Source organism: Canis lupus, chromosome 1 (assembly GCF_003254725.2).
Source record: "Canis lupus dingo isolate Sandy chromosome 1, ASM325472v2, whole genome shotgun sequence".
NCBI lineage: Eukaryota > Metazoa > Chordata > Mammalia > Carnivora > Canidae > Canis > Canis lupus.
The window spans coordinates 7924629-7950211 of record NC_064243.1 but is presented as its reverse complement, the minus strand read 5'-3'; the positions used below and the strand labels follow the sequence as shown (position 1 = coordinate 7950211).

The 25583-nt window shown below is 43.3% G+C and overlaps 1 protein-coding gene across 9 annotated transcripts in view; it reads left to right on the top strand.

Annotated features, from left to right (window-relative positions):
- Positions 1-355: 355 nt before the first annotated feature.
- SOCS6 (suppressor of cytokine signaling 6) overlaps positions 356-25583 on the top strand; it is a 76120-nt gene continuing 50892 nt past the window's right edge. For 2 of the 9 annotated variants that reach the window (XR_007411715.1, XM_025422029.3), the window contains exons 1-3: positions 961-1056; positions 6063-6259; positions 6386-6572. The gene's annotated coding sequence lies outside the window, so the exon portion shown is untranslated. Of the gene's footprint in view, positions 521-930; positions 1057-6062; positions 6260-6385; positions 6573-25583 lie in introns of those variants that run through there. The other 7 variants (XM_049111943.1, XM_049111945.1, XM_049111944.1 and 4 more) reach the window with 6 other exon arrangements.

Sequence of the window (25583 nt, the reverse complement as noted above, 5' to 3'; positions counted from 1 at the left end):
ATTGAGATGTAATTCAGATATAAATTCCCACTTGAACATTCCTTTTCTCCCCTAGCCTTGTTTTTTTTTTTTTAAAGGCCCTATTAAAGAAACACAACTTTGAAAGTCAACCATCCTGAAGTTAGATTTTAAGGACACCTATCTTGAACCACTTTCCACCGAAAGAGGAACGCACGTTTTTGTCCTGTAGCTTCTCATTGACAAAAATAAAATTTGCTGTTCTTGCCGTGCGTCAGTGGCACCTTCATCAGTTTCCAAAGAAGTGAGTCAAGCTGCCCACGACGCAACTTTCCATCAGCCGCCGTGAGACCCGGCGGCGGAGCATCGCGCACCGCGCTCCGCGGGGTGAAACGCTCAAGCGCCGAGGGGAGAAGTGGCCGGCGGGGGGCAAGCGGCGGGCTCGCGCCCAGGCCAGCTTCGCCATGAGGCTGCAGAAGGGGCGGGGAAGGAAGGACGGGCTCCCTCCCCGGGCCCCGGTGCCGCCAGGAGCCCGCTGCGCCCGGGCCAGGGCCGCCGCCAGGTGCGCTTCGCCGCCGCGCCGAGGGGGAGCCGGAGCCCCGGGCCCCGAGGGCTTCCCCGCGCCGGGGGGGGGGGGGGGGGGGGGGGAGGGGAGGGGGAGAGGGGCGGGGAGGCAGCCGCTCGGGCGGGGGGCGCAGGGCCGGACGCCGCTCCGACCCCCGCGCCCTCGGCCGCCCCGCCCCGCCCCCCGCGCCCCCCGCGCCCCCCGCGCCCTCGGCCGCCCCCCGCGCCCCCGCTCGGCCCGCCCCGCCCCGCCCCCCGCGCCCGGACGCCCGCCTGCGCCACGGGCCGACTGGAGGGCGCGGGGCGGCCCGCTCGGCTCCTCCGCTCCCGCCCGGCGCTCGGGCCCAGCCGCCGCCGCCGCCGCCGCCGCCGCCGCCGCGCGCCCCTCCTGGAGGAGGAGGAGGAGGAGGAGGAGGAGGAGGAGGAGGAGGAGGAGGAGGAGGAAGGAGGCGGGAGGAGGAGTTGCGGGAGAGGAGGGCCGAGCGCGGCAGTCGCGCCGGCGCTGGGCGAGGAAGCGGAGCGGGCCGCCGCCGGGTGAGCGTCCGCGGAGCCGCGTCGGAGGCTGGTCTGGGCTTCGCTTTCCGCCGCGTCGGCCGCGAGGCCGGGGCGGGGGCCGCTTCTCCCGTCGCGCGGCCCGGGGTCGGGGAGGCGGCCCGGCCGGCGCGCCTGCAGCCGAGGTCCCCGCGCGAGGCCCGGCCGGCGGGGAGCGGCGCCGGGGAGGCCGGGCCGGGCGGGGGCCGGGCGCGGAGGGCCGAGGCCTGCTTCCGCCGAGCGACCCCTCGGCCTCCCGGTGCGCCGCGCGCCGGCCGGGCCTCCGCCTTTGTTGCCCGCGGCCCCGCCGGCGAGAGGCCGGGGCTCGGCGAGGCCTGGGGCGGCGGCGCGGGGCCTGCGCGGCTCCCCCCGCCCCCCCCCCCCCCCCGGGCCGCGCCGGCCGGTCGGTCGGTCGGTCCTGGCCGTGGGCTCGGCCCCGGCGGGTCGGGAGGCCCAGGCCGCGCCCCCGCCCCCGCCCCCGCCCCCGCCCCCGGGAGGCCGCGCGGGCCGGGGGGAGCGGGGAGCGGGGAGGGCGGCGCGTGACGGGGCCGCTGGGGCTGCGGGGGAGCGGCGGCCGCGGAGCCCACAGGCCTCGGTTTTCAGTTGCCCCCGGAGTTGGCAACTTGGTGCCACGGTGGGGGCTCGCGTCGGGCGCAGCCACCGGCGTCCCGGGCGGCGGGTCCTGGCGCAAAACTTGGGCTGCGAGCGGCGGGCGGGCGCCAACTCCCGCGTGGGGGTGCGGCCCCGGCTCCCGGCTCCCGGCTCCCGGCCCCGCTGCTCGGCACTGAGGGCCGAGGGCCCGCTGGCCGTGCGCGCTGGAGCTCGGGCTGCCGAGAGCGGCGCACAGTGTCGGGGCCGGTCGGCCTGGGCGAGGCCGTGCACGAGGCGGCCCGCGGCGCGGCGCGGTGCGGACCCGGCGGCTGCGGGAGGCGCGGGGCGCTCCCAGACGCCGCCCTGGTCGCGCATTTCTTGGAGTCGCGGCCCGTTCGCAGCCCGACCGAGTGCGGTGCCGGCCCCTCAGCACCAGGTGTGTGACGGGCTCCCCGCCGTGGGACGCACACCTGGATCCTGACTTTCAAAGACCCAGCGCGCTCCGGCATGAGATCCGCGGCGCTTATTTGAATGAGTGAATTTTAAAGGGAATACCTAGTGCCGTGGGGAATCGCCATTTATTTCATCTTATTAAGATTTTATTTATTCATGAGAGACCCAGAGACACAGGCCGAGGGAGAAGCAGGCTCCATGCAGGGAGCCCGGGGCGGGACTCGACCCCGGGACCCCAGCGTCCTGCCCTGGGCCGAAGGCGGGCGCTCAGCCGCGGAGCCACCCGGGCCTCCCGAATCATCCTCGTCGTTTAAAAGCATCCGTGGGGGCGGCCCGGGTGGCGCAGCGGTTGAGCACCTGCCTTCGGCCCAGGGCGCGATCCTGGAGACCCGGGATCGAGTCCCACGTCGGGCTCCCTGCATGGAGCCTGCTTCTCCAGCTCTGCCTGTGTCTCCGCCTGTGTCTCCGCCTCTCTCATGAATGAATAAATAAAATCTTTAAAAAGAAAAATAAAAGCATCAGTGGTATTGTTTACAAGTTTCACAGGCAGCCTGCGGTGCTTCTCTTTTCCTGTGTGCTTTCTAGTTTTCCTCACTGCTGCATCACCTGGCAGTGGATGCCTTAACTTTCACCGTCTGCCCCTGTTCTGAACCCAGCGGGTCACCCCAGCCCCTTCTGGACCTTCCCTGGTGTTTGCTCCTTGTCTTTGGGGAAGCTGGCTCACCGACCGTCCCTTGATAACGATTCTCAGAAGAACTTACTCTCTGGGGTTTGACGAGTACTTTCCACTGTTTGTTCTGGTTAAGGATGAACCTTTACCCTTTAAGGGTCTCCAGGCAACATCTCTTTTGAAATACTTTTCCCTTTTATTATTAGGCTCTTTAGATGCCACCTAAATTGGTACGGGGTACCTGGCACTGCCCATTTCCCCATCTTTTAGTGAGAAGATAGGGGCTCCCCAGGACTTAGGGGCTCACCCTCAGTGTCAGGTGGTACCTTCCCAAGGCAGCACCTTCCAGGGAGTGAGAGGGGGAGGGGTTTGGGTGTCCTTGACCTAGGCCGCACCACGACCTGGGAGGACAAGGTCTGCTGTGCTGCCTGGGGTCCTACCCATTTTGCCATCTGAGTATCCCTTTCAGTGGCCGTTTTGGGGAACAGAAACAAGGTCTGCCTAAGACTGTCTTGTGTAACTTCTCAGAGAAAACTACCAGAGTTTTCTCCGTTGTGATCAGTTTTCAGGAAACGTTTGTGTTATTAATAGTAAATATCAGGTGCCTGCATGGCTCACAGTTGAGCATCTGCCTTTGGCTTGCATGATCCCAGGGTCCTGGGATCGAACCCTGTGTTAGGCTTCCTCTCCCTCTGCCTGCTGCTCCTCCTGCTTGTGTCTTCTCTCTCTGTCAAATGAGTAAATAAAATCTTTTTAAAAAATAGTAAATATTTTTTATTTTGCTCGTAGAAGTAATTGCATGATCTTACTTAAAAGTCACAATATAGTCTGAAAAAAGGAAATGTTATGTCCATTTCTGAATTTGTGGTAGTTACTGTCTTTCAAGAACATACCGTCATGTGGAATGGGTTGATACACAAGTATGTTGACTATGAGGTCAGGCACCCCATGTTATTTATATGTAGTATAACTAGTAGTGTGCATGCATTGATTTTGACATTTAATAGGGTAGGTAGGTAAGTAAATGACCAAGCTAAGATCACCTTTTGCTGTTTTGTTTGTTGCATCTTTTATGGGAAGTGAAGATTATTTCAGTTCTTGGTCCTCATCCCTAATCTTTTTCCAGTTTTGGAAATGGCACATCTGTGGTGCCTGAGTATTTTTGTAAAATTACTGCTTTTACAAGGGAGACATTTATAATACTAGTGTATGTCATAGAAAGGGGGAACTTTCTTGTATGACTAGACAGATCGAAAGAGTAGTTCACACAGTAAAAGTGAAACCGCATTGGGACATATTTTAAATTGTATAGACAGTGAAATTGTCATTAATGTTTTTGTGGTTAATTTGGTATTCTGTAGAGTACACTGGTTTAGCTTAACAAAAAGTGAAGGCATTAGAACCAAGGGCACATTTTACTTTAAACCCACTTGAGGGTCTCTGATGACACATACAAACATGACATTTTTCTTGATTATTTTTTGGTGGCCGTTGGTCTTACTGATGTTTGAAGAGTAGACATATTCAGATAAAGTCCTTTAAGATTTGAATTCTTGTGTTCCATACTGAGGACTTTTTGGAGGTGTTTGATCTTTAGTATACATTACTAGCTTTGTGACCTTGAACACATTTTACCTCCTCTCCGAGCCTTACTTCTTCTGTGGGGCTCAAGTGAGGGTATTAAATCTGCCTGACAGAGTTGTTGTGAACATATATTGTGTTTAAAGTAAAATCCAGGGCGGCCCTGGTGGCTTAGCAGTTTAGGGCCGCCTTCTGCCCAGGGCGTGATCCTGGAGACCCGGGATCAAGTCCCACGTCGGGCTCCCTGCATGGAGCCTGCTTCTCCCTCTGCTTGTGTGTCTGCCCCCCCCCCCCTCTCTCTCTCTCTCTCTCTGTCTGTCTCTAATAAATAAATAAAAAATCTTTTAAAAAAATAAAGTAAAATCCAAACTCTCCGCCATGGGCCATGTGATTTCTGCCTAGTTCTTCAGTTCATCTTGACCAACTCTCTCTTCCTCACCACGGAGTCACCCTGTAGCCCTTCTGTTCTCTCACATTCCAGGCTGCTGCTGGCTTCCTCATCTTTCATAGGGTAGTTCTGTTTGCCTAGAACGTTCTTCTTATGGTTGATTCCTTCTCAGATCTTAATGCCAGGTTCACCGCATCAGGGAAGTCTCTCCTGACTACTCCTCATACAGCTCCTTCAGTGGTCCCATCTTCCCTGTTTGTATGTTTCCATCATAACATTTACCGCAGTCTGTAACTACTTTTTCTTTTGGTCTTTCTCCTTATGTAAGTCCCACATGGGCAGAATGTGGTCCTCCGTGGTTCTTCTGTGTCTCCCTAACACATCCTGTGGGGACGCGATACAGAAAGTGCCAGTTGTATTTACGTTATTATCTACACATTAAAGGCAGGGATGTGCTGTGTAGATGGTGAGAAATCTGTTGGTTTTTTTTGTGTTGCCTATTTATGCCATTCTGAGCTGATCTGCTCACCTGAATAAATCACAGCATGAATAAGACCAAAATTATTATAACTTTAGGCCCCAGGTCACCCTACCTACACACAGAGAACTGTTGTGTTTTTTGTTTTGTTTTGTTTTGTTTTTTAAGTCAGCTCTACTTCCAGCAGGGGTCCCAAATTCACGACCCCAAGATCAAGAGTTGCATACTCAACTGATGGAGCCAGCCAGATACCCCAAGAACTGTCTTTGACTGTAGAGCCATAACATGGGTCTGATTGATTTACATGTCCAACTGGCCGTTCACGAAGATCCACAGGCCTTTGTCACTTCTGGAAGCATAGTTATCTATAGCGTGTGGAGAGTCACAGCTCCAAAGCACATTTCCCTTGATGTTAGCTCACGTAGATTGGTAAGGTAAACCCTCGGTTATCTGGAACCTCTGGCATCCTCAGCTACATGTTGCGGAATTCAGCAGGAGGAAAAAAGCCTCGAAAAACCTCAGTTGGAATCAGACAAGTCGGAGGCTTAGATAACTGACTGGCTAGTGAAGGCAGTCTTTCAGAAGTCTGCAGATCTAGCTCTGTGACTTTATAGGGTAGGTTTTTAAAATATATTCTGTCCAATTGCTTTATCCATAAAATAATAATAGTGCCTTTCTCAGCGTTGTTGTGGAAATTAAATGAGAAAATGCATGTAAATGTATGGGTTCAGTGCCTGGAATATAGTACATGCTAATAGTAATAATTAGTTTAAAATAAACTGAGTAGTTAAAGGGAGCAGTCTGGGTAATCGGTAACATGTATGTAAGACTTGGTTTTTCTTGTTAAGGAAGCCTTGTGGGGGGAAAGGGCATAAGACCAAGGAGACAAGAAAAACGAAAATAAAGGAGGAAAGACAGTGGGAGCCCACAGAAGTATTAACGGCGCCAGCTACTAAAATCGGGAAGGTTACAAATGTGAGCAGCTATTGAGTTGCTTGGCACTGGGTCACTGCAGTCAGGTGATGGAAGATGTAGAACAAAAAAGGTACTGCTCTCAGCCTTCTGCAAAGCTTCAGGCTCTTGTTTTCACACTGTTGTGATATATATGTATTTTTTTTTTATCACTGTTAACAGCCATCAGACTGAAATGTTTTCTTAAAATTATTAAAAGGGCATCACACTTGGAGACTATGTTTGGGGAGCGGTGGCTATCCCATTGTCCTTGGGAGCAGACTGTTTAGTAGAGAAGAAAGAAAGAAGAAAAGACGGCATATCTCTGAAGGCCCGGGAGACAAACCGTTATCTGAGCATCAGTAAACCTGAAGACGTCACTATGCCATCCTGAAATTTTCCAACAGGTAAATTTGGTCATTTATAGAGGCATCTGTCTATATATAGCACTTCAGTGACAGCATGAGATTATATTGGATATACATGCTTGTGTTTAAGGGTTCCCTTTTAAGAGAACAGAGGAATATATGGCTCCTAATAGGAAAGATTTCCATCAAAAACAATTTTAAGAATTTGATGTTATTCTGTAGAACGATTTAGAAAAGGTGTATTCGTCACATGCTCTGGATAGCCTATTATTTGGCAGTGCTGATGGTGGTTCTTCTAGCGATAGGTGTTATTCTGGGTACCCCAGAAGCACTGGATGGTTGAAGCAGCAAGGTGAATACACCTGGAAGTAAGGTGAATTCTCTTGGGGAGACTGTTACTTTGTATGATTTTCCTTTTGCAAATTTTGTTTTGGTGTTTCTAGTAATGAGATGATTCTTACTGAAGCTTAATTTTGGTTTTAAAGGAAATGTCATCCCCGCGACAACAGTCATTTTTATCTGTTGACATTGCTTTTGAAAGTGGAAAAAAATATACTTAGGGAATAATATTATTACCAAATGTCACAGACTGTCAGGATATGTAAGCATGTAACACATAGAATTGTTTTAGGATTTTAGTAGTTTTGTGCATTTGCAGAATTATTGCATCTTAGAATTGTAAGGAAGCTTCTGATTCATCCTTACATAGATGTTGGAGAAAGAGACTAAGGGTGATTAAGTAATCAGCCCAAAGTCCTGTTCCACATTCTAGCAGGTTTTAGAATGGAGCCTGAATGTGCAGCTCTTCTTGTGGTTGGTGCGGATGTTTTCATTTACTCCTTGGAGGTGGGGAATTTGGGTTTGTGTCTTCATGGAGGAGGTCACCATTGACCTGTGTTTGGGAAGAGCCATGGGCGGCAGGGACTGTATCTCAAACAGTCTGAGCAGCTGGAACTGTAACATCAACCTACAGATTCTTTTCTCCTCTTTCCTAAGTGAGGTGATCTGCATTCTGTTTCTTACTTTACTTCCTTGATTTGATGGAGCTCATTCTCTTAGTAACTTCCTGAGAAAGGTGATGAAGAAGTTGGGTTTTTTTTTAGACCTTATCAAAAACATGTATGTTCCAGATATGTAACTTACAGTCTGGCTGTGTATAGAAATCTAGATTATTGTTTCAGTCAGGATGGAATAGGTGATGCTGCAGTGACAGATTAACTCTGAAATTTTAGTGTGGAAAGAGAGGTTATTTCTTGCTTTCACCAAGTCTGCACTAGGCCTAAGGCTCCTCTGGCGTCTTCCTTGGAATCTGGTCTGCTTTCACCTGGAGATCTCCCCATGACGAGGAGTCGCTGTGAGTGCATGCCATATTGAAAATAAATTTTCTCTTGGTATTTTGAAGACGTTGTACCACCGACTTCCAGCTTTCAGTATTACTAAGTTAGTTGCTGTCTGTTTCCCAATCATTTGTATGTTATTTTTTCCTCTTTTTGGAGAAGCTTTTAGTACCATTTTATTATCTCCTAAAAATTTCATCACGGCGTGCCTGATTATTGTTTGTTCTTTGTATTGAGCCTTCCATGGATCCTTTCAGTCTTGAGCTCTGTGTTGTTCAGTTACAGGAAAATTTTCAAGGTTTCTTTTATCATTTCTTCGCTTTCATTTTCTTCTCTTGACTGAAGCTCTTCTTCATCAGATATTGGACCTCTTGGATCAATATCTTGATTTTTTTTTTTTTTAAGTTTTTCCCTCAATATGTAAAGCCAGATGAAAAAAGCAGCAGACATAGATCTTTAGGCCTTACTTGTTACTAGTTTGTAAAAAAAAAAAAAAAGAAAAATTTCAAAGGGTCTTTTCTACTGGGTACTTTAACCAATGAGTCCATTCTGTGTCATAGGCAGTAAGAGTTGTGAAATTGTTTAGGAACTTGCTCAGTTTTTAGCTGTTACATCGGTAAGTGTCTAGACAGGTATAAAAAGGTACACACTAAAAATTTAATATGTATATACCTAATAGTGATAAACTGGTACATAGGTCTGCTACTTTTTTCATTTTTTAAATAATATTTTATTTTATTTATTTTTAAAAAGATTTTATTTATTCATGAGAGACCGAGAGAGAGAGAGAGAGAGAGAGGGGCAGAGATACAGGCAGAGGGAGAAGCAGGCTCCATGCAGGGAGCCCGATGTGGGACTCGATCCCGGGACTCCAGGATCATGCCCTGTGTCGAAGGCAGATGCTCAACCGCTGAGCCACCCAGGCATCCCAATATTTTATTTTTTATTTAATCTCTGCACCCAATATGGGGCTTGACCTTATGACCTAAGATCAAAAGTCACCTGCTCCACCACCTGAACCAGCCAGGTACCCCAAGTGTGCTTTTTAAATCTTTAAATGATAGGGCAGCCCGGGTGGTTCAGCGCCACCTTCAGCCCAGGGCCTGCTCCTGGAGACCCGGAATCGAGTCCCACGTTGGGCTCCCTGCATGGAACCTGCTTCTGTCTCTGCCTCTCTCTCGAATGAATAAATAAAATCTTTAAAAATAAATAAATAAGTAAATAAGTAAATCTTTAAATGTTAAAATCTGAATTAAAAAATTAAGGAGGAGTGAATTTATTTTCATTAGTCAATTCTTATAAGCCAGTTCCCTTAACATTTTGAATGATTGGATTTATAAACATTTTCATACTCAGCTTAATAGAAATGTATTGAACACAGTTAAAAAGATGCTTAGAAATGCTCATGTAAAATTTTGTGCTCTGCAGGTTAAAAAGTCTGCATATTTTTATTTCTGCTGAATCAGATACTTTTAGAGCTAGACATGCTTTAGATGTCTACCTCTTTATTTTATGTAGGAAAACAGACTCACCAAGTAGATAGTCAGTGTCAAACAGCAAACTAGTGCTATCCTATATTTTTGTGTCAGTAACCTACAGAGTGGGAGAGAATCACTTGAAAATTTATTAGAGCTGTAATTATAAATTTATTCTTAATTCATTAACTTTTAAATTAAATGACAATTTTAAGTCCATTTTACTTGATTATCTTTGAATTTCTTTATTTACCTCTGTAACCATGCAAATATTCATGTTTTAATTTATTTTTTATTTTTATTATTTCTTAAAGATTTTATTTATTTATGAGAGATAGAGAGGCAGAGACGTAGGCAGAGGGAGAAAGGAGGCTCCATGTGGGGAGCCTGATGTGGGATTCAATCCCAGAACCCAGGGATCACGACCTGAGCCAAAGGCAGATGTCAACCGCTGAGTCACCCAGGTGTCCCCAAGATTTTATTTATTTGAGAGAGACACCGAGATAGTGAGAGCATGAGCATGGAGGAGAGGAAGCCTGACACTGGGCTTGTTCCCAGGACCCTGGGATCTTGACCTTAGCCAAAGGCAGATGCTTAACTGACTGAGCCACCCAGGCACACCTCATTCATTACTTTTTAAAATAACACTTATTATGTAAGATTTGGAGGCCCTAAAAAGAAGTCAAAGCAATTCTATTGCACTTACTATTTTTCATTTATTTTTATTTGCATGTAGTTGTTAAGAACTGTGATGAGTAGGAGATTTCACCCAGTGTGCAAGCCTGGCAGTTTCATGATGTTGCCAGAAGATAAGATGCTCCTGGGTCAGAGAGAAGGGACTTCATTACTCGGCACTATCAGCATTTGTGCCAATTCCCTAAGCACCAGTGCCATGTGGAGAAAAGCATGGAGGGGCCAAAGGAAGAAGCAAGGAAACAAATTGGGAGGCAGTTAAGTAATGCAGATGAGAGAGGATAGTAGCATGGGGCAGCGTGCTGGCAGCCACAAGTGATTGGACTCTGTGTGGTACATGAGACAGGACGCTGGGTGCGATGTGTGAGAGAGAGGAGCCATGGATGATTGTGGAGGTTTTGATCTGAGCCGTTGGAAGAACAGAGTAACCATAGACTGAAGTGGGAAAGGCTGCACGTAGAGCAGGTGTGGGGCTGGGATGGAAAAGATCCAGAGTGTAGTATTGAGCGTGTTTAGGCTCGGGTATCCCGAAGACCATGAAGACCATGGCAGTGTCAGGAAGGGAGTGGACTTAAAACTAGTCTAACTAGAGATGTGGATTTGGGAGTAGGGGACACATCAGTGCTATTTCAGGCATGAGAGTGAGTGAGGTCACTGGGGCGTGAGTGTAGATGGAGAAAAAATGTCCAGACATGAGTGCTGGGCTGTCCTGCGTGTCGTCTGGGAAGGACTGATGAGCTGTGTCCCATGCTGCTGGGAGAGCATCTCAGGTAAGACCCGAGAATCGTTGCCGGATTGGCAGTGGACACGTCACTGGGGACCTTGACTCGAGTAGTTCCTGTCTCTGATGTGGGCAGAAGGGAAAACAGGAGGAAAGGAAGAGTAGGCCTCCAGTAAGCACGTCTTTCCCAAGGTGTTTTGTTGCAAAGGGGATTAAAGAGACAGAACCAGAGTTGGCAGGGAAGGTAGGGTTGAGACAGGTTTGTTCGTGTATCTGAGAAATGATGTTTTTAGAAGCGATACAGTAGAGAGGGGGCCTTGGGAGGTGAGGGAGATCTAGTACATGAATGGAGGGGGCCCCGAGGAGAGGGGCATGGATCGCTAGAGCAGCGGGATGGTTTTGTCCAAAGTTGTCTTCCCGTGTCCTGATTTTCTCAGTGAAGTAAGAAGCGGGGCCACGGGCTGAGATTAAACAGAGGGGGTCAGTGTTACGGCGCCAGCAAACACATAGAACGGGACGGTGGATGCATCAGGGAGATGTGGTTTGACTTCCAGGCAGCCTGAAGGCTCCACCTGACGTTCATGGTCATGACTTTCAGTGAGACCAGGCAGAGTGGTGTGTGTTTGTGCAGCCACACTTTCCTGTGCGGGGCGGGCGCGGCGTGGGCAGAGCCGGAGTTCAGCAGTGTTGTCGTTTTGCCAAGACAGTATTTCAGAGTAAGAGTGGGAAAGGGAATTGAGGCTACTTGCTAGGGAATGAAGACGATTGAGCGTGGAGTAGAAGCTGACCAGGGAGTAAAGATGGTCATTGAAAAGCTGGTGAGTTTATTACTCTTTTAGGGTTAATATTTATATAGTAAGTCTGTATTAATTAGCTCTATGTTGATGTAATACTTAGACTGAGTATTTCAGGCCAGGCCCTGACTATATACACACCAATCAAAATTAAATGTCAGATTGGCAAAGACTAGTTTTGGGTGGAGTGAGGAGAAAGAAGGCTGCCTAGGTTCTCCTAAAAAAAAAGAAAATACAGAATTCTTAACTATTGATTTATATTTCTGTTCAGCCGTGGCCTAACTGAAAGCCAAGAAAAGGCCTTGCATTTTGCTTTATCCTGATGGATTTACTCAGCTATTCCCTTTAGCAAAGTAACTAAAGAACAAACAAACTCACAGACCTCCTTATACAACCTCCATATTTACAGATTATTTTGAAAATAAAGTATTGAAAGTAGTATTTACAGAGCATTCTGTGGCCCAGATGGTGGTTCTGCTGCATTTCTTTCTGGTCTGGTGTGCCTCCCTATTCTTCCTACATAATCGAGACCACACTGTACATATGATTTTGTTTCCTGTGTTTGCACTTAACAAATGAACAATATGAACTTTTCCCTCATGTTATTTATAACCGTGTATAAATATCAATTTTAGTGGTTCCCTAAGGTTCCATTGTGTAGATGTGCTGGCATTTTGTTGACAGTTCTCAGACTGTTGGAAATTAGAATGTTTCTTTCTTTCTTTTTTTTAAAGAGATTTTATTTATTCATGAGAGAGACAGAGAGAGAGAGGCAGAGACAGGCAGAGGAAGAAGCAGGCCCTATGCAGGGAGCCCCATGTGGGATTCGATCCCAGGTCTCCAGGATCACGCCCTGGGCTGAAGGCAGACGCTTAACAGTTGAGCCACCCAGGAGTCCCATGAATATTTTCTAATTCTTAAAATGAAAATTTATTTTTGTATCATATGTGATAATGTGGGGGACATTGTTATGCTTTTGTGTTATTTCTTTAAGAGTTATAAAAACAGCATTATTGGGTCAAAGAGTATGAATATTTTTAAGAGTTGCATAGAACCAAGTTTTTTTTTTAAGTACATTTTCAAGTCATCATTTAGAAGAATCTCTGCTAATTTGAGTTGTGAAAAGTCATTTCTATTTTAATTTGCATTTTTTTATTCTTATCAGGGTCAGTATTTTTTTTTTAAGGTTGATTTATTCATTTTAGAGAAGGAGGGAGAGTGTGTGTGAGTGAAGGTGGTGGGGGCAGAGTGTGAGAATCTTTCATGCAGACCCCCGTGAGCCGGGAGCCTTGGGCAGGGCTCGATCTTAGGGCCCATAGGATCATAACCTGAGCTGAAACCAAAACTGAGGTTTGGAGGCTTCACCGATTGAGCCCCTAGGCGCCTCAGGGTCAGTATTTGTGTGTATGTGTGTGAGTGTGTTAAGCCAGTTGGTTGTCCACGTGGAAAGATGGGAATTAACCCTTACCTTCTATAAATCAATACTAAGTTAATCAAGGGCTTACACGTGAAAAACAAAACTTCAGTACTTTTTTAGGAAATACGGAAGAGTTTATGATTTCAGCATTGGGAAGATATCTTAAGAAAAAGCAGCAAACAATAAAAGGCTGAGAGTCAGCTAAAATAAAATGAGAAACTTCTCAAGGAAGAGTAAAGTTATTATACCAGCACCAGGCAGCTGGGGACAAAGGAAGTGGGTTACCTGCACAGATTCCTAGGGGTCTGACATGGACCTGCTATATCTTAGATCTCTTTGTTCTATGTATTTAGCCACATATTTTAACTTTTTTATCAGAGTAATGAAAATAGAAAAAATGTGTAAAAGTCAAACTGTTCTGCATTCCCTGCAGCGATGTACGGAGGTTCCAGTTTCTCTAGTACTTGTCAACATGAGGTGTGGTCATTCGAGTGGGTGTGTAGTGGCGTCTCTACAAATTAGCTTGTACAACTTCTTTGGTAAAAGATCTATTCATGTCTTTTGCCCATTTAAAAAATTAGGTTGTCTTAGTTCATTTGTAAGAGTTCTTTATTTGTTGTGCATAAGGATGTTATATCAGATATGTGATATACGAGTATGTTTTCCTAGTCTGTGACTTGCTTTCTCTTGATATGTTTTGGATTATAAAAATTTGTAATTTTAATGAAGTCCCAAAGTTGAGTGGTTTTCACGGATATGTTTCTTAGTTCTTACATGCTGTTAGTTTATCTCCAAAGTGCTAAACTGGTTGCTTTTGACACAATTTTGTGGTTGCCTTTTGCAGAGAGGATTTATCAACCTTCTCATGCCAACGTGCCTTCTCATGCCATCATGCCAGAAGGGAGTTCCCCTGGGTAGTTAAATGTTTGATTTCCATGTTCAGGTGATAAAACTGAGGCATGGATGCCCACGGTCATTAGGAAATGCTGGCTGAGATTGGAACTCAGACGGTGTGGCTGCAGGATCTGCACTAAGCTCTGCCCTGCCATTCCCCATGTTCTGCTCATCATCAGAAAAGGAGGCAGTTTCTAGATCATGCACCATGGGTCAGCACTCGTGTCTGTTTCTTGGCCCCTTCCCTTGTGACTTTGGACATATTGTTAAACTTTTTTTTTCTAAGATTTTATTTATATATTAACTTTAGAGAGAGCATGCTCACGAGTGGGGGAGGGGAAGAGGGAGGGAATCCTCGGGCAGACCCTGCACTAAGCGCAGAGCCTGATGTGGGGTTTGAACTCACGACACTGAGATCATGACCTGAGCCAAAACTGAGTCAGATGCTTACCTGACTGAGCCACCCAGGTACCCTAAATTGTTAAGCTTTCTAAGATTTAGTTTCCTCTTCTATAAAATGGAGATAGAGATATAAAGATAGTATCTTCCAGAAAGAGTTCTTATGAAGATTCAAGAAGATTAATGTACATTTTTTAGGATGTCGTCACCTCTGAATGGGCGGTGGTCGTGCTGATATTGGTAGTAGAAGTCGTATGGGAGCAGAGGTAGTAACTGGTGGCAGGACGCCTCCCTCTTCTTGGGTTTCTGTCCTCTGAATGGGGGTAGTAGCATCCTAAATAACTCTGTGCCTTTGCAGCCTTTCCCTCCGTCTTCAGCAAATGTCTGCTTATAGTCTGTCCTAGATCTGAGGTCCTTGAGGGTAAGGACTTTGTCTTTCATCGCTGTGATTTTACGGAGGGGTGGCAGCGTCCCTTTATAATTTTCAAGGAAGTGCTGTGTTTTATCAGTGTCAAGACAAGGGTGTCACCTGGAATGATAAATAAGGTGGGAGAGGAAGGCACAGAGGTGGTATGAGTTCAGGAAGCTTACAGAAATCCTAGTGAATGATGAGAAGCACTTGCTATATGGGTGAGCCCCAGGGTGCCAAGATGGCCAGACATCAGGGATTTGGGTTGCAAAGATGTCCATTCCCGGTACGCCTGGGGAACAGAGCTGCTGGAGGGGTCCCACTTACGAGCAGGGAAGCAAAGGACTGAAATAAGAGGGTGAGGTACATGACATGGCACATCACAAGATGAACAGCTGGGGAGAATTGAGAACAGTTTGGGAAGGTTTAGGGGGAGAGATGGGTTTAGGAAAACTGTTGAGACCTTTGACCCTGAGCGTATCTGAGTCTCCTGCTTTTCCAGATAAGAGGTGACTGAAACACACAGGTGCATATTTTACCTACATTGCCTGTTTTCTTTTCTCTGTGTGTGGTGGGGTGGTGGTTTTGTAGTAAAGTGAAATGAGCTTACAGGTTACAGAAAGATCTAACACAGGATTCCCCCCAGTCTGAATGCAGAGCGTTCCTGTGAAACCCTTTAGGAACCAAAGCCTCTTATGGTACGTACAGGAAAGAAACAGTTACTGATCTATATGGATAATGTTTTGAGCAGTTCCAGACCCAAAAAATAACCTGTTTTAGGCTTTTCTGAGACCTTAGAACACATCTTGCAAGCGGATGCCCAGAATACACCGGGATAAAAGCACACACACTCCGAGACACGGTTCAAAGTGCTGGCGGCTGGATGCCCAGATGCCGCGTGCAGGTCCGGGGAAGGAGCTGCTCGGGGTTGGTGTGGCCTCCCACCTGCTCGCTGCAAAGCAAACACTGAATGCTGTTTTTTGCTTTTTGCCTTTTCCATACAAGCAAAAATCCTCTTTGGATTTCTTTCGGTCAGCAAAAACAGGTACTGATGTCGATCTTTTTGTCAAAGCAACATGGGATAAGGCACAGTCCAACAGGCAGAGGATGCCTGGGTAGGAAGCAGGCTATTGGGCGTCCTGACCCCTCTCCTTACCCACTAGGGTTGCAGTCATTGATATTTGGTTATTCTTTGAGACATTTACTATGTATATGGCAGGGAAATAAATTCACAAACGGGATCATGTTTGCATTGCATTTTGTTTTGTAGCTTGTACTTTACCAACAATGCATCTTGGACCTCTTATCTACGTGGTAGTCCGTCGTATTGGTAGATGATAATTTATCAAACTAGTCTACTGTTTTTTTTTTTGTTTTTTTGTTTTTTTATTTATGATAGTCACAGAGAGAGAGAGAGAGAGAGAGAGGCAGAGACACAGGCAGAGGGAGAAGCAGGCTCCATGCACCGGGAGCCCGATGTGGGACTCGATCCCGGGTCTCCAGGATCGCGCCCTGGGCCAAAGGCAGGCGCCAAACCGCTGCGCCACCCAGGGATCCCAGTCTACTGGTTTTTGTTGTGTATCATTTTTGTTTCCTGATACTAAGGTTAACTGCGCATTTTTGCCAAAATAAATTATTTAGTAAATGTCTGAATAGTGAATAAATGGGCTCATTTTGTAAAATCAGTTCTTTGATCTTAAGCGTACCCTTAATCACTGCCTTAGCTTTCCATCTTTACAGCAGTAATATTACTGGTTTTATTACTATTTTAGCTGCAAACACATATATAGCCTAATATGTGCTAGGTGGTGTTGTGAGGACATCACATATATTACCACATTTAAACTTGCAACTAATTTAAGTGGTACATACCGCTATTTAGAAGATCACACAGCTGTTAAATCATGGACCCAGGAAATACATGAACTCATGCTTTCTGGTTCCAGAGAAATGCTTCCCACTATGTTGTACTGCTTTGTTCGTAGTACCAAATTTAGAGTTATAAGGATTAAAAGAGATGCAATATATCAGAAGGCTTAAACCAAACCTGGCATATACTAGATCCATATGTGACCTGTATTTACCAGTACTAGGTAAATGGTCAAGTAATACTAGCTTTTAAAAATTTTAATGCTGTAGGGAACATCATTTTCCATATATCCTTGTTTTTGGCATGAGTATAGATCCAAAACACAAGTCCCTGATCACATAATTACATCGTTAAAGCATATGTGAATTCAAAATTTTGATAAATATTTCCAAATAATTCTTCACAAATTGTACCAATTTATACTTCAGTAACGAGTTACGAGTGCTCAGTTTTTCATACCCTTGCCAACATTGTTATTAACTTTTTCAAACTCATAGATAAGAGATACTATCATTTTGTTTTCCTTTTCAGTGCATTTTTAAAGTTGGGATAGAAAATACCTACAGGGAGGGGCACCTGGGTAGCACCTGACTTCTCTTGATTTCAGGTCAGGTCACAATCGATTGCAGGGTCATGAGATTGAGTCTTGTGTTGGGCTCACGCTGGGTGTGGAGTCTGCTTGTCCCTCTCCTGCCCCCCACATTCCTGAGTGTATGTGCTCTCTCTCTCAAATAAAAATCTTAGAATATACCTACATGAAAGTCAACCTTTTTAGCGTGTAGTCTGTTGAGTTTTAACAAGTGTATTCAGTCATGTAAACACTACCACAATCAAGACACAGAACAGTTCCCAGCACCCCAGATTCCCTTTGTTATGAATGAATTGAGAATCTTTTCGGTGATGATTACACACTTGAATTTGTTTTCTTCCTTGTTTGCTTGATTTCTCATTTTCTTGCCTTTCTTCCTTCTTCCTTTCTCCCGTTATTCTTTTTGTGTGAACTGTTCTCTATATTGTGGCCTTTTGCTTATAGGATTGTGTGCCTGTCTCATACTGATTTCTAAAAGCACAGTATGTGTGACAGAAATTAATCCTTTGTCATATGTTTGCCATTTTCCTCCAGTTTATCTTTTGGCTTTAAGTTACACCATTCTTCTGGTTCTCCAGAAATTTATAAATTTTGCATTGTTAGATTGTCAGTCTTTTCCTCTGTGGTTGCAGGGCTTTATGTTATGCATTAAAAAGGCTTTCTGAAGTGTAAAGGTTTGTTTAAAGATTTTTCTCCAACTTTTATATTTTTTAATGTTTGCATATTTGATCCTTCTACACAGTATTTTTATATAAGAAAATAAAAGCCTTGCTTTCTCCACCATTCTCAAATGGTTATCCAACCTGCTCTTCATCATTTCTTGAATAATCCATCTTTCCCCCCAGTCGTCTAATGTGTCCTCTTGAACACATACACTTTTCATATGTGTTTTGGTCTATTTCTTGACTTGCAAGTTTTTTTTTTCCCCCTCCAGTTTTAAGCTGTGTGTTTTCATATCTTGGATCACTCATTCTCCCTCAGTTGTCCTTTAGATTTTTTTCTTACCCTTTTCATTGTTTTCATGTCCAAATTAATTTCAGTATCACTTTATGTGGTTTCTTTTTTTTTAAATTATTTTATCTAGTTTCTTGCAAAAATGTCATTGATGTTTTCTTGAGATCTTGAGTTAATGTTTCGACAGGATTTGTTTTATATAAGAATAAGATGTATCTTTTTTATGTATGGAAGACTGTTATGGTCCTCTGAGGAGTTTTAAAGTTTTTCATGTAGTTCTGGACATTTAAAAAAAATTAATGTAATCTTTTTTTGGAAACTATTATAAGTTGAATCTGGTCTCTTATTTGCCTGCCAGCTTTTTAAAAATAATTACTAGTGATTTTTACATATAAATTTTGTAAGCAGTCACTAGAATGAATTTTTTTTTTCCCCTTGTAGTTGTTCATCTGCATCTGTTGTATTTTAGGTATTCACTCCTGTCATCTGTAAATAATGACAATTTGTATCCTCCTTTCCAATATTTATACTTACTTCTTACTCTTGCCTAATTAATTAGCTACTATGTTGAAAATAATGCTAATTAATACTTGTTAATTGGCATCTTTGTTGCTGTCTTTCAGCATTTCTTTATTATTCATATGACTGTTAATTTTGTTATATGTTCCATGTTAAATGTCCATGTTTTTCTATTTTATAGAGCTCTTTTGAGGGGGTTAGGATTGATGTTATTTTTTTTTCTGATCTTTTTTTTGTGTGTGTGATTTATAGCTGTGACTGTATAATTTTGCTCCTTTACCATAAATTATGGTAAATTTACAAATAATCAGCTGTGCTGGCAATTCTGGGATGTACCTCACCTGGTTGAATGATTTCCCCACACCATTCCAATGTTTGCTGATATTTAAGATTTGTTTTCAGTATTCATAAGTGAGATCAGTGGAGTTTTGTTTTGTTTTTAACGTGTTGTCTTTGTCCAGTGGTGGTATCAGTATTCTTTGGCTTCAGAAATAAATTTGGGAGATTTCTTTTTCTATGTCCTAAAGTAGCTTAGTAAGTATTGTATTTAATGTCTTTAGTGACTTGTCCCTTTTTCTCTCTAAAGGAAGAAGGAGCCATGGTGGTTCTGTGAGGATGTTCTCAGGTTATTTGACAACTATTCATCACTTTTGGGTTCCTGCCTCTTCTGAGGCAAATTTTAGTAATATATATTTTGCCACAAAATTACCCATTTCATCTGAATTTCACATTTTTTAAAAAAGATTTTATTTATTTATTCATGACAGACACACAGAGAGAGAAGCAGAGACACAGGCAGAGGGAGAAGCAGGTTCCGTACAGGGAGCCTGACGTGGGACTCGATCCCGGGTCTCCAGGATCACACTCTGGGCTGAAGGGGATGCTAAACCGCGGAGCTACTTGGGCTGCCCTGAATTTCACATTTTTACTGAGTTTTCAAAGTACTCCTATATTTTGACTTCTTGACTTCTTGTGGATCTTTTGTTACTTCATTTCTAATTCATATAAATACATTGTCCCTTTTTCTTGATTAAATGAAAGCTAGTTGTTCATTGATTAAGTTTTTTGTGCTCTGATCAAAGAATTAACTCTTAACTCTTTTAATGTTTACTACTGCTGGGTTATTTATTTATTTTTATTTTTTATTTTTGGTTCTCATTACTGACTTCTGGAATTGAATGCTTACTTTAATTCCTTACTGTTTACTTTTGTAAACCTTTAAGGCTTCGAAGTTTTCTGTGAGTTTTAGGGTCTTGCAGAATTGCATAGATTTTCATCTGTAGCATATCCATTATTAATATTAGTTTAAAATGTACCATTTTCCCTTTGAGACTTCATCTCTTTGATTCAAAAGGATGTTCAGTGATTTTTATTTTTGTTTTCCTTTTCAGTTTTATTAAAATAATTTGGTGAAATATTTTCTTCCTTTTTTTTAAGAGGTGTGTAAGGGTCAGAGGGAGAGGGAGAAAGAATCTCAAACAGGCTCATTGCTCAGTGGAGCCCATGATCCTGAGATGACCTGATCCAAAACCAAGAGTCTGACGCCTCTTGAACCAACTGAACCACTCAGACATTCCCTAATGAGATACTTTTCATTATGAGATATCATTATGAGATATTAAATTTACTGATATCTTCGTTGTGACTTAACATATTGTCACGTTTAGTAACTATTCCATAAGCTCTTGAAAAGCAGATATGTTTTCAGTTTTTTTTTAAAGATTTTATTTATTCATGAGAGAGAGAGAACAGAGAGATAGAGAAGCGGAGACACAGGCAGAGGGAGAAGCAGGCTCTATGCAGGGAGCCTGATGTGGGTCTTGATCCCGGGTCTCCAGGATCATGCCCTGGGCCAAAGGCAGGCGCTAAACTACTGAGCCACCCAGGGATCCCATATTTTCAGTTTTTAAAAAAGTTTACAGAGTCCCATATAGCTAAAAGATAAAATTATATAATTTAAATCTGCTATATTCTTCATTTTTGTTTATTTTCTTGGGCTGAAAGCAGTATTTTAATATTCCATCTCGTGTGTAAAGATTTTTTTTTTTTTAAAGATATATTTATCTTGGAGGGAGAGAGCAAGATCGGGAGAGGCAGAGGGGGAGAGAGAGGGAGAATCTCAAGTAGACTGTGCTTAGCATGGATGCAGTCATGGAGCTCAGTGTCCCGACCCTGACTGAGATCATGACCTGAGCTGAAACCAAGAGTCGGATGCTTAACTGTCTTTGCCACCCAAGCACCCCTGTGTGTAAAGATTTTTGGCACTTTTATTTTCTTTGTGGATTATACCTTATGTGATATATAACCCCTTTTTATTTGTATGACCATTTTTCTTGAATGTAACACTATCTTACTGTTACACTAGGTTTCTTGTGTTTTTGTTAGCATACTCCTCTTTTCATTCTTTTCTGTTAGAGGATTTTTCTTTCTTTTTAAAAAAATCTTTTTTTATTTATTCATGAGAGACAGAGAGGCAGAGGCACAGGCAGAGGGAGAAGCAGGCTCCATGCAGGGAGCCTGATGTGGGACTCGATCACAGGACCCCAGGATCACGCCCTGAGCCAAAGGCAGACGCTTTAACCGCTGAGCCACCCAGGCGTCCCTGTTAGAGGATTTTTCCTGAAGCAATTAAGATTGGTGTTCATCAGTTAATTTAAAAACTTCACCTAACTATGGACTCATGTATTTTTAAATATTTCATTTTTAATTGAAAGAAGTAAATATGTGCTGTTTCATTAATTTCCATATATAGGACCAGTGTCTTTTTTTTTTTTTTAAGGTCTTATTTATTCATGAGAGACACACAGAGAGAGGCAAAGACATAGGCAGAGGGAGAAGCAGGCTCCCCATGGGGAGCCCAATGCAGGACTTGATCCTAGGAACCCGGGATCATGACCTGAGCCAAAGGCAGAAGCTCAACCACTGAGCCATCCAGGTGCCCCACCAGTGTCTTTTATTTAAATATCCATTGACTGAACTCTTTACCAGTCTGAATTATGTAAAATCTGCCCTTAGATAATGCATTATATGTGATTTCCAACCTGGCACTTTTTAAGTAGAATTAGAAGTTAATCACACTTGCAAAGCAATCTTTCTACAAAGGCCTAGATTTTTTTTATTTTTTTATTTTTATTTTTTAGATTTTACTTATTCATGAGAGACACACAGAGAGAGAGGCAGAGACATAGACAGAGAGAAGCAGGCTCCATGTAGAGAGCCCGATGTGGGACTCGATCCCGGGACTCTAGGAGCACGCTCTGGGCTGAAGGCAGGTGCTAAACCCCTGAGCCATCCAGGCGTCCCAGGCCTAGATTTTTATTTAAAAGTCAAATTTTCCTAGGCTTTTAGAGTGATTTTATTTATACTTAAATGCAGATGTCTAAAAAAATTTTCTGTGTTATTTAGTGTTTATTTAATTATTTAGTGTTTATTTAATTATTTAGTGTTTATAAATCAGCTTACTATTTTTGTAGGAAGAACTTAAAAAAATAAAACTTACCTGTTTGCATGTTTAAAACATGCAGTGAATTTAAATTCAGAAAAGTTTGGATGAGCATCAGCCATATGTAGGAGGTACTTTATGTGATGGAGACATAGCCAGGGGTGATGACTAATAATATTCCTGATTTCAAGGAGAATACATGTAAATATGATTCACTTGATGGACTATAGGATAATCACAGGAAAGCTGAAGAAGAGGGTCGTTCAGTAGTGGCTAATAGAGATTTTATGGTATTTTGAAGCTTTCTGAGACCACTGGTTTTAGTGTGTTTCCATATATGATAGGATTTTTAAAACCAGACCTGAAAATCTTTTTTCTAATAGTTGAGTTTATCCCATTCGTATTTATTGGCATAACAAACCCTGGGACCTTATTTCTATCATATTTCATGTTCTGTTGGCCATTGCCCATATTTGCTTTTCTAGTATATGATCTCTTTTCCCTCTTTCTCCTCCCTTTCTGGAAGGATTTTTGTATCTGTCCTTTATTTTTTCCTTATTTTATAAAGTTAATGGTGAGTTATACACTGACAGATTCAGGAACAATGGAGTAGAATAGAAGGAACTGAAATGGAAGGGCATCAACGGTGGCTTGCTAAGAAACTGGCAACATTCAGAGCAGAGACAATAGTGAAACTCCTCATCTTGCTAACTCTTCTGTGGATGTCTTACTTGCCTTAAAGTCTTGCTCTTTGTTCTTTTAAACTGTCTTCACAGATAGTTTAAGCTGGTGGTTCTAAGTATGGTCTGTGGATCCCCTTTGATAATGATGCTAAAACATGATTTGCCATTCCTTGAGGGTGCAGAAGCAATGGTGGATAGAATTGGTGGTGCCCTTCCCCTGGCCAGTCAGTGGCACCAGCTGTGGTTGCTTGAACTTGCACAGCAGTCTTTGGTTCTTTACCTCTAAGCACTTGTAAAAAGAAAATCACAGTTACATTTAAGGATGTCATTGAATGAGGCACCTGGGTGGCTCAGTTTTTTGAGCATCTGCTGTCAGCTTATGTCATGATCCCAGGGTCCCGGGATCGGGCTCCGCGTTGGCCTCCCTGCTCAGTGGGCAGGCTGCTTCTCCCTCTCCCTCTGTCGCTCCCCCTGCTTGTGCTCCCTCTCTAGTTCTCTCAAATAAATAAAATCTTAAAACTAATGCCATCAAAGAGGCTGTAAAAATTGTTACATTTATTAAATCTTGGCCTGGAATACACATCTTCTCAGAATCCTTATGATATTCAAGTGTATAGAGCGTGCTTTTTACCACATGCTAATGGAAGAAGGTTGTCTCCAGGGGAAGTGCTTGTGCTGTTGGAGATGCTGAGATAGCTATTTTTTTCATGAAAGGTCACTTTTTCCTAAAACAACAGTTGATGGGACTCCTGGCTGGCTCAGTCATGACTCTTGATCTCAGGGTCATGAGTTCAAGCCCCACATTGGGCAAACTTACTTTTTAAAAAAACAAAACAAAAACACAACAACTAAATAAATAAAAGAACCGTTGACAAACTATGGTTTTTCAGCCCGGGTTTTCAGTAGACAGTATGATATATTCATTGATGGTATTGGTGTTGATAAATTCAAGTGCTCAAGCAGAAATTAGAATTGTGGAGAATGCGTGTCTACCACTATTAGCTTAACTGCCTTCCAGTGTTTATTAGTGTTTTCTGATGAGGTCAGTGGTAGTGATGTTAACATAGGTGATTTCTTTTTTTTGATATTGTATAATGAAGTCACTGATGCATGGTGTTATAAAATCACACATGCATACATACATACATGGAAGATTGATTCAAAATGCGAACTAGACCAATGGATTAGAGTATAATAGAATAAAGAAGTCATTGAAAGGGTTTTTGATTTCCCAGTGCAGCTAACTTTTTAAGATATTACTTGTTGATTTTTGGTATACTATCACAGGAAAGAATATCCACGGTTGTATGAAAAGATTATTAAAGAAAATATTTCTCCCTTTCCCAGCTATATATCTGTAGGAGGTTGGATTTTCTAATTACACTGAAACAGCATATTGTAACAGATTGAATGCAGATGGAAACAAGAGAGTCCAGCTGTCTTAAGTCAGACAGAAAAAAGATTTACAATAAAGTAAAATAGTGCTACTTCTCTCACTGAATTTTTATTGTTTGGGTAAATATATTTTTCAGGAAAATGTTATTTATGTTAACATGTAATGAGTATATTGTCATTTAAAAATGAATAAATAGGGCAGTCTTGGTGGCTCAGCATTATAGCACCGCCTTCAGCCCAGGGTCTGATCCTGAAAACCTGGGATCGAGTCCCATGTCAGGCTCCCTGCATGGAGCCTGCTTCTCCCTCTGCCTGTGTCTTTGCCTCTCTCTCTCTCTCTCTGTCTCTCATGAATAAATAGGATCTTTTAAAAAATGAATAAATGTTTTAAAATCTCAGTTTTAATTTCTACCAGGGTAAATTTCAGTATATATAACCCACATATAGCTTTTTGTGGTCTTAAGTAATTTGTAAGACAATGAAGAGATCCCCAGAGATCCCCAGACCAGAAAGTTGGGAACCACGGATTTAGCAACAGGCTGACTGGCTCGGCTGCCTGTCAACAGAGGAGGCAGCCAGGTTCAGATTCCACATCTCCTATCTCCTGGTGACAAGTTACTTCACTTTGTTGGGTAAATTCTGATCTCTTTGGGACCTGATTTCCTCACTTGTAAACTGGCAATAATAAAGCTGTTTTATTTGTTGAATGTGAAGTAGTTGATACTGTATTTTAAAGGTTTTCATAAGGTGTTTTAATGGCAAGCATGACTGTCTCTGGTCAGTCCTTAAAAAAACAGGCTGTGAAATTGTTTGAAGATGTTATCTTCTGCCTATATGAATAAAGTATTCATGTCTAAAACCTTTTCCCATGAATCTTTATACACATTCTCAAGTATATGTGTAAACTTAAAATTTTACAATTAGAAAAGCAGTAAAACTAATTCAGAACATTTACTTGGGCATGATGAGACAGATGGTAATCCTATAAAAAGAAGGCATATATTTTTGGAAGTGGAAACAGAAAAACAGATACTCTTAAAACTTACAGAGTGATCTTTGCCTAGCAAAAAAGGGAAGAGATAAAAGGCCATATGGCCTAATAGAACTTTTTATAGTTTTTTAATGTTTAGGATTGATTTTTGTTTATTTAATGTTAATGTTGAGTTGCATATGGATTGGTAGTTGAAAAAGGAATAATTACCAAGTAGATAATTAGGTATTTTTACTGTGGTTGTCAGTATCTTGTTTTCTGTGAAATGGATGCACTAGTGGGAGCCTAAGCTTAGGGAGGTTAACTTAAATGTGAATATGTATCCGCTCAGAATCAGTTCCCAGTTCTGCTTGGGCAGTTGTATACATCATGTTGCTTGTCACTGTGGAGCAGTGCTCTTCATTTTGCTGCTGTGTTCACGCAACACATTTTTATTGAGTGCCCTATTTTGGGCCAGGTATGTGCTAG